The sequence below is a fragment of the Lathyrus oleraceus genome, chromosome 4, assembly GCF_024323335.1.
Source record: "Lathyrus oleraceus cultivar Zhongwan6 chromosome 4, CAAS_Psat_ZW6_1.0, whole genome shotgun sequence".
NCBI lineage: Eukaryota > Viridiplantae > Streptophyta > Magnoliopsida > Fabales > Fabaceae > Lathyrus > Lathyrus oleraceus.
The window spans coordinates 39068051-39076643 of record NC_066582.1 but is presented as its reverse complement, the minus strand read 5'-3'; the positions used below and the strand labels follow the sequence as shown (position 1 = coordinate 39076643).

The window sequence follows — 8593 nt, the reverse complement described above, 5'->3', positions numbered from 1 at the left end:
AAATTCAAAGCTACTCCAGTCCACCCTACCAAGGTGATTTCGCCTTCAAAACGGACTTTATCCAATAATATAGAAAGATTACAACAACATCTAAGAGCACAATGATCTCTTAGCCCTCTCAAGTCTACAGACTTCACGAGTCACTTGAGAAACTTTACAACAACTATTTTAGATATACAAGAAGGTGTTTAGTGCTTCTGAGTAAGCAATATGAACACAGTAAGAACAATTGAATCTCACACTAAGAGCAATAACTCGTGTGATAATGTAAAATAAGAATTAATGAATGATTGGATTTTTGATGTAAAAATTCTTGTAGGATAACTTTGTGTATCAGTATGATGATGGTTGGACCTTTTTATAGTGCTTGGAGATGATACCGTTGAATGTAGCATTGATGCTGATATCTTGTCAATAATGGGATTTAATAACATTAATTTTGTTGTCCTTTCCATATAAGTTTAGGAGAGTATTCAATTTTCTCCATATATAAGTTTATACCATTTTCAGAATACTTCATTGTTAAGTCTTGATCTGATTTCTTGGGTGTGAATTAGAGTGCGCGAAATTCAGATACTTCTTTTAGATATTGTATTCTTCAGATAGTTACATGATGTGTTTTCTTTATAGGTTCTTGATTGATCTCTAATTTGTTATTCTTCAGATGTAATGATAATTGGAGAATTCAGGTGAGGGATCCTTCAGATGCAAAATATCAGAGTCTTCAGATGTCAGATGCTGCAGGCATCGTTGTCTTCAGTGTCAGAGCGAATACTTTTAACTTCAAGTCAGTTGTTCTAGACTTGTGTGACGTTAGATGTTGTTTTATTAGATTCATTTATCGTTAGAGCCCTGCACACTTAGCGAATTTTATTAGGGTACCAAAATGTTTCATCCTTTGTTATCATTAAAACTTAGAGATAAATTGCAGAACCAAAATCTTGTTCTAACATTTTGTTCTATTTTTTTCCATTTCCGATCATCAAAATGGACTTCTCTTTTGACTTCAGATTCTGCTCAACAGTTCTTAACATGCCTAGCAGTTCAGGAAGAGTTTTGTCCATATCATTCATGTTGAAATTAAGGACAAATTGACTGAAGCTCTCTGGAAACGATTGTAAGATCAAATTAGTCGCAAGTTCCTTTCCTAAGGGAAAACCCAACCTCTCAAGGTTCTCCATATACCCAATCATCTTGAGCATATGGGGACCTACAGGTCTCCCTCAGCTAACTTGCCTTGAAAAAGGGCTTTTGAAACTTCAAACCTTTCATGCCTTGCCTGCTCTTGATAGATCATCTTCAGGTGTCCGATCATGTCGAACGCTGCCATATTCTCATGTTGCTTTTCCAACTTTGAGTTCACGGTAGCTAGCATGAGGCAAGCAACTTCATTGGCATCATCAACATGCTTCTTATAAGCATCTATTTCTTCCTTAGGTGCAGAACTAGGAGGTTCCTCTTTAGGAACAAGTTCCTCCAAGACAACAACTTTTTATCATGCTTGAGGACAATCCTCAAATTTCGGTGTCAATCCAGAAAATTTGTCCTAGACAATTTTTCCTTATCAAGGATTGATCGCAAAATGTTGTTAGAGGTGTTTGTTGTCGTGGTAATCTACATGAAAAATATGAAAATATAAGGATCATTAAAATAACATATTCAATTAGGTCTTTAATTAAATGTGCTCCCACTATTTTACTCAAAACAAATGCCCCTCACCATTTGATTTGGAAAATCCCGTTGAAATTTTTTCTAGTGGGTCGAGATCCATATTTCACTTTGTTTTAAGTCCGCATAGGAGGATTACATAAAACTAGGTTATTTAGGTAGGAACTCATTCTAATTGTACCTAATACAAATCTCGAATATTTTAGTTGGGTGAATAACTCCTTATTACAATCCATCATATGGATCATTTTCAACTCTTGCTTCTAAATGTATATAATCTTATTATAATTTGTTTAATTAAATTTGAACCATTGTTTTAGCGATTGGATATTAAACTATCCCATCGCACTTACTAATATAGAACATGCATCTCGCGTAGGCAAAACCTATATTATTCGATGCTAATCTTGATGAGTGCTAAAACTTGGAAAGCATAAACTTAATATTGAATTTGAGGGAATTTGCAATTATTTTGATCTCACCGGCTTATTTATCATATAAATCGCCTCTCACATGCATCAACATACATACAAAATGAAACAGTTATGGCCCCTAGTGCAATTATTCTCCCAAGCCAATGAGAGAACCTAAGCTAATCCAATAACGATCTAAGCTTCTCCAAGCAAGAACTTCAAGGTTGTCCTCCTTTGATATTGTATTCTTCTCTTTCTTTATAACATTACATTACATCAAAGAAACTCGTCTTACATACAAGGGAGTGAGATGAGAAAAGAAGTTACATTAAGAGATTAAAAGAGAGGCACGACACACAAGCCGTATTTTAAAATCCCAAAAACAAAATAAAGGAAAACTAAGACCATAATTGATCACCATAAGACAATAATAATAAATACATTATTATTATTAATTTAAATTCTGTTAATTAAATAAACCAAATTAAATTTCGGTGATTGATCACACTACACAGAGTTGGCCCGACGCAAAATTTTAATAGGCAATTCATTTGAAACCGACGTCGTTTTTCGCATCAACACTTGATACTTTAAAGCACAACTCTTGTGCAGTTACAACCCTAATCGCATAACTCTTTGAAAACACAACCCTTGTACCGTCATGAACCTTAATGCAACAATTTCATACCACTAAACACACCTCGATTGATAACTCAGTATGATTGATCAATACGTCATTGCTTTACCATACTAATGTAGAATTCCGAAGCAAATGACCTTTGATCGCTCAAAGGAATAACAATCATTAAGTGTTTGAATGAACAAAATAGAAACAATATATCATATATACCATATTTTGCATCAGAGTTACTTATATCATATATATAAATTGATTGATCTCATTTGGGTAACTTATGGACGATCGATGTATCGCTGCTTCACCATACTAACGTCGAATTCCGAAGCATAGTCAACATCAATCATCCAAATCATACACACATGATGCCAAATTTAATTACTCGTTTATTATTTAATTCATTCTGTCTTTTAATCGTATTAATACAGAAAATACAGAAAATAAACAGCTATCAGATGCATGGTTTCCTAAGTGGCTCTGATACCACTAAAGAAAAATTGCGATCCAAAATGCAGCGGAAATATTTTTTTTCCTTTAGTGACCCTTCCAAATTCTTCTGCACAAGAGTTCTATTTATAGAACCACTTGTGTGGGCTACAAGCTAAAAAACCCACTTAAGTGTATGTGGCCCATATTTTATGGTATACCAAAAATCACTTAAGCGCGTGGTACCTTACCATATATTCTACTTAAGTTCATCGTACCTTACAATGTTCCACAATTCACTTAAGCGCATTATACCTTACGGTGTTCATTATTTACTCTATCTCTCATCAATATGTCCTTTTGTGTGTAACCCTGTAGGTTTTCGCGACATTGGCAATTATATTAAATCACGTATTTAACATAATAAATAGTGAGCGGTATCTAGCAACACATCACTGCTACTAAAGACACGAAAATGTCATGTGATCTGACAAATCCTTTTGTGATAATACTTGTGTGTACAATTACCCTTTTTGCCCTTATGTCTATATTGAACACAAGGCATAAACCGTGCCATCCTTGTCCAGTTCAATATTGGGCCCTTAGACATTTATCCTATTATGCAGGATGGGCAAATTCCATCTAGGCCACTTATGTCCCTCAGCATGCTTCATGGAGAACCCATCAACTGTCTTTATGGTCATCCAGTTGCGTGAAACATTTGATCAGCAATAAAGCACTCGACTCTATATATAAGGTCCATATTGGTTTCAGGTCGAAGAGTGGTATACACCACTATCACCATGAGAATAACTTATGACATTTTACATAACATTCTATGTAGTACTCTCATAGCGAGTAAATCTAGTATAAATATTACTCCTAATATTCATACCTATATTTAAGACTTGATAACTCTTTATCCATGATCCATGAGATATGATCATTAGTCTATATACATAATAGTCTTAATGCTTTAATGTTATCCCACTTCAGAACAAAGCTCGACTACAGATACTTTAAGAATAATGTCCTTATGTTTAATGAGATCTCATGATTAAGTCACATTTGATACATTAAACAGACTAGCTATTCTAGGGACTTTACTAAACAAACATAATAAAGAAAAAGCATTTTATTATTAATAAATAATTCGATACAAGTACCAAAAGTATTAGCCTCTAGGGCTTACACCAACAAAACTATGATAGAATAAATTCAACTTTTTCTTCACCAACCTTAAAGGTTAGCTTCCCTTTCTTCACATCTATGATAGCTCCAGCAGTGGCAAAAAAGGTTTTTCCTAAAACGATAGGGATGTTGGAATCCTCCTTTATGTCCATTATTATAAAGTCTGTAGGAATATAGAATTAACCTATACGAACTAGAACATTCTCGTTGGTCTTACTTCTCCTAATTTTAGTTTTTCACATATGGATAAGGGCATTAAACTACCAATGGCTCCTAAGTCGCATAGAGCTTTATATATGACAAACTTTCCAATTACGCAAGGTATGGAAAAACTACCTGGATCTTTTAGCTAAAAAGGCATGTTATTTTGGATGATAGCGCTACACTCAACAGTAAGTGTAACAGTCTCATTATCCTTGAGCTTTTTATTATTAGATAAGATCTCTTTAAGGAACTTAGCATATGAGGGCATTTGTGTAATAACTTATATGAAAGGTATAATGATATTCAGTTGTTTCAGAAGTTCTACGAATTTCTTAAATTGCCCTTCATTTTTAGACTTAGCAAGTCTTTGAGGATAAGGTATAGGTGCTTTGTATGGTGGCAGAGGCACATAAGGTTTTTATTTCTCTACGACCTCTTTGTTTTTGTCTTCCTCTCCTTTATCCTTTTGTTTTTCTGGTTGGCATCGGTTGTTACCGTTTCAGTTGCTTTACTAGAGTTTTGATATATGGATGGATTTTAAAGTCTTGGGTCAATTGGTCCATCTAATTTTATCCCACTTTGTAGCATGACCTTTTGGATTTGGTTGAGGTTGACCAGAAAATGCTCCAGCTAGGGTTGTTGTTGCTGCTTGTTGTTGGGCTGCTTGAGAAATTTGGGTTTCTAACATTTTGTTATGGGTAGCCATAACATCAAGCTTACTCGACATTTGTTTCATCAGCTCACTCGTGTGAGCATTTTGATTAGCGAAATATTTGTTTTGTTGAACTTGGGCATTCATGAAGTTTTCTATCATGAGTTCGATATTTGAATTTCTAGGTGCTTGTGGAGCAGCAGGGGCTCCTTTCTGATAACTTGGAGGTACAACAGGTGCTCCGTTTGGTGCAAACGAAGCATTCTTGTTTTTATAAGAAACGTTTGGATGATTTCTCCAGCCAGGATTGTTGGTGTTAGAATATGGGTTTCCTTGGGCGTAGTTTATTTGGTCGGTAGGAATACCAACCAATAATTGACATTCAACATTAGTGTGCCCAGGGGTTCCGCATGATTCGCAGTTCGGTGCCACAACAACTGTTGGGGTTATGGTTAAGTTCTCAATCTTTTGAGTAAGAGCATCTACTATAGCATTGATGTGGTCCATGCCATTGACTTCGTACATTCCAATCTTCATAGATGGTTTTTTTCTGTAGAAGTTCATTCACCTCCCTATTGGAGATGGTTTTGTGCCATGTTTTCAATGAGTTTATAGACATCTTCATAAGGTTTATCCATTAAAGCTCCGCCATCTGCAACGTTTAAATTCATCTTAGTATTGTATAGAAAACCATTATATAAAGTATGGATAATCAACCATTTCTCAAGTCCATGGTGTGGACAAAGTCTCATCATGTCCTTGTATCTCTCCCAAACTTCGAAAAAAGATTCACTGTCTTTTTGCAAAAATCAGTTGATTTGGGCTCTTAGCATAACAGTCTTGCTTGGTGGGTAATATCGCGCTAAGAAAACTTTCTTCAACTCGTCCCATGTAGTAACATAGTTAGATGGTAGAGACTGGAGCCAAGCAATAGCTCCATCTCTTAAAGAAAAAGAGAAAAGACGTAGTCTTATTGCTTCGGGGCTGACACCATTCGCTTTTACTGTGTCTGCGTACTGCACAAACACTGATAAATGAAGGTTCAGATCATCTGTAGGACTACCAGAGAACTAGTTCTGTTGTACGGATGACAATAACGAAGGTTTTAAATCGAAATTGTTTTGTTCGATGGCAGGGGCAACAATGTTGTTGTGTGGTTCCTCCTGCGAAGGAACGACATAATACTTAAGAGGATGGTTTTGTGGTCCCTCAGCCATAATTGGTTCAGATTTTGATTTTGATTTTGGAAAAGGAAGATTGTACTTAATTCAGAATTTATGAGTTCAGTGTTGTAAGTTAACAAAGTGCTCGACTTCGTCAATTGGTTGTTCTAGCTCTTCGCCTTGTGAGCGAGTGTTTGGCATACAATCGAAGGTTTTAAAGGGTAAATAAAATAAAAGTTGCCTTAGTCTATGCTGCACAACAACAAAATCATAATATTGACTAAATTAGTCCCTGACAATGACGCCAAAAACTTGATCGCGTGACTATATGAGTATGTTGGATTACTAACTACAAGTGCACAGTCTATCGCATAGTTTTAAAAGATATTGAACCCACAAGGACTAATAATCAAACTAATGCTATATATCAGTGCTATGTAAAGCTAAGGCGGATGATTTCTTTGATTAAACGAATAAAAACTTAAACTAAAGTTAACTTAGAAAATATGATAATAGAGAGAGAGAGACCAGAATATGGATTCTGCGCACCTCAGGGACTCTGCAACGGATTAACTCAGACTTGCGGTTAAATCGTGTTCAATAGAAAATATCAGTTTAAAGACTAAAACTCACACTCTCACGCTATTGAATAAAGCCATGCTCCATAACCATGAGATTTTGCTCTCGCTCGCCCATTTTAATTAAGAAACTCATTTTGAAAACTGAACAAATCCCAGTCGATGCCTAAAATGCTCTCGCCCTCACTAGGATCGATGCCCCGTTCTTACAATCTGGTTCGACCCCATGCTCTCGCAGTGCTGGCTCGAACCTTAATTGATTCTCACTCTGTGACAAATCGTATTAATTTAACTTAGAAACAAAGACCAAAACAGAATTTAATAAAGACCTTAAACCAATTTCATTATCGAGTCCCGTCGGAAACGACGGTCCTCACAAACCAGACTCAAAATAGTTTAGCTAGACATGAACTTAATTGAAAACAACTTAAACATAGTAATTGAAATTGAAAACAATATGCTTAAATAATTATAGAATGCGATAACAATAATAATAAAGCGATATAACAAAGAACCTGCAAATGCGGAAAAATAAATGCGGAACTGGAAATAAAGGTGGAACCAAAATAAACTTCAATTATAATAGCAAGGTTGTTGATCCAATAGTACAAGCAAATCCCAAAACTAACTCGTGGTAATCGCTCAATGGAGTGATTATCACTTGAAAATGTAATCTTGTGCTAAAACTAAATTGACAGCGCTTCGCCTATATCTCCGGATATCGAAAACTAGGCACAAGAGCGTCTTATATAGAGCTGTAATACTGTATGACTTCTTCATTCACGTTCCAAGGCAGTTGAGGAAAAGTAGGGAAGTGGGAAGGAGTGAGTCCAACCCACTTTCACGTATTCTGTTTCTAAAGGCATATGGCGGTCGCCATAAGCCTCACGGCGAACGCCATGAGCTTTAATGAAGAGGCTGACGTGTTTTGGTGCCATGGAGGATGCCATAAGGCCATGACGAATGTCATGCACCAGAATGCTGTATTTTTGCATTTTTCTTCACCATTTCGCTCCTTTTTCCACTTCGTGCACGCATATGCTCCATAATAAACAAGTACCGGAAATACGAACAGAACAAGACGTAATAGTGACAAAACATAGTAAAATAACGATAAATAACATGCGAAATAAGTCTAAGAACATGATGCATTTTCACTTTATCATTAGGCTTGAACACATATGAGATAAGCCAACTATAGAACAATGGAAGTCATCATATCAACATTTCATTCTTCTTTCCATGTCGAACATGCAAGGTATGGAAAGTGTCTTCTAATAATGGGGGAACCAGACTTTATTTATCCTTCCAAACGGTCCAAAAGATGCTTATGACAGTTGAATCTATGAAGCCTTAATGGGTTGGGAATAATACCAGCCCATATATGAGAAAAACTAATATGTTTGCCAAGGCATAATCATTTTATTAAATTATGTTATATATATATATATATATATATATATATATATATATATATATATATATATATATATATATACATATATATATATATATATATATATATATATATATATATATATATATATATATATATATATATATATATATATATATATATATATATATATAAATTTTATCAATATCAAATAAATTTTATATTATACTTATTTAAATAATAAAGTATATTTGTCATTTTAAAT

At 34.9% G+C, this 8593-nt stretch overlaps 1 non-coding gene across 1 annotated transcript; it reads left to right on the top strand.

Moving 5' to 3' along the window:
* The first annotated feature begins 5917 nt into the window (after positions 1-5917).
* LOC127078034 (small nucleolar RNA R71) lies at positions 5918-6024 on the top strand. The gene has a single exon (XR_007787782.1). It is a non-coding gene; the product is annotated as a small nucleolar RNA R71 (small nucleolar RNA).
* Positions 6025-8593: the final 2569 nt, after the last annotated feature.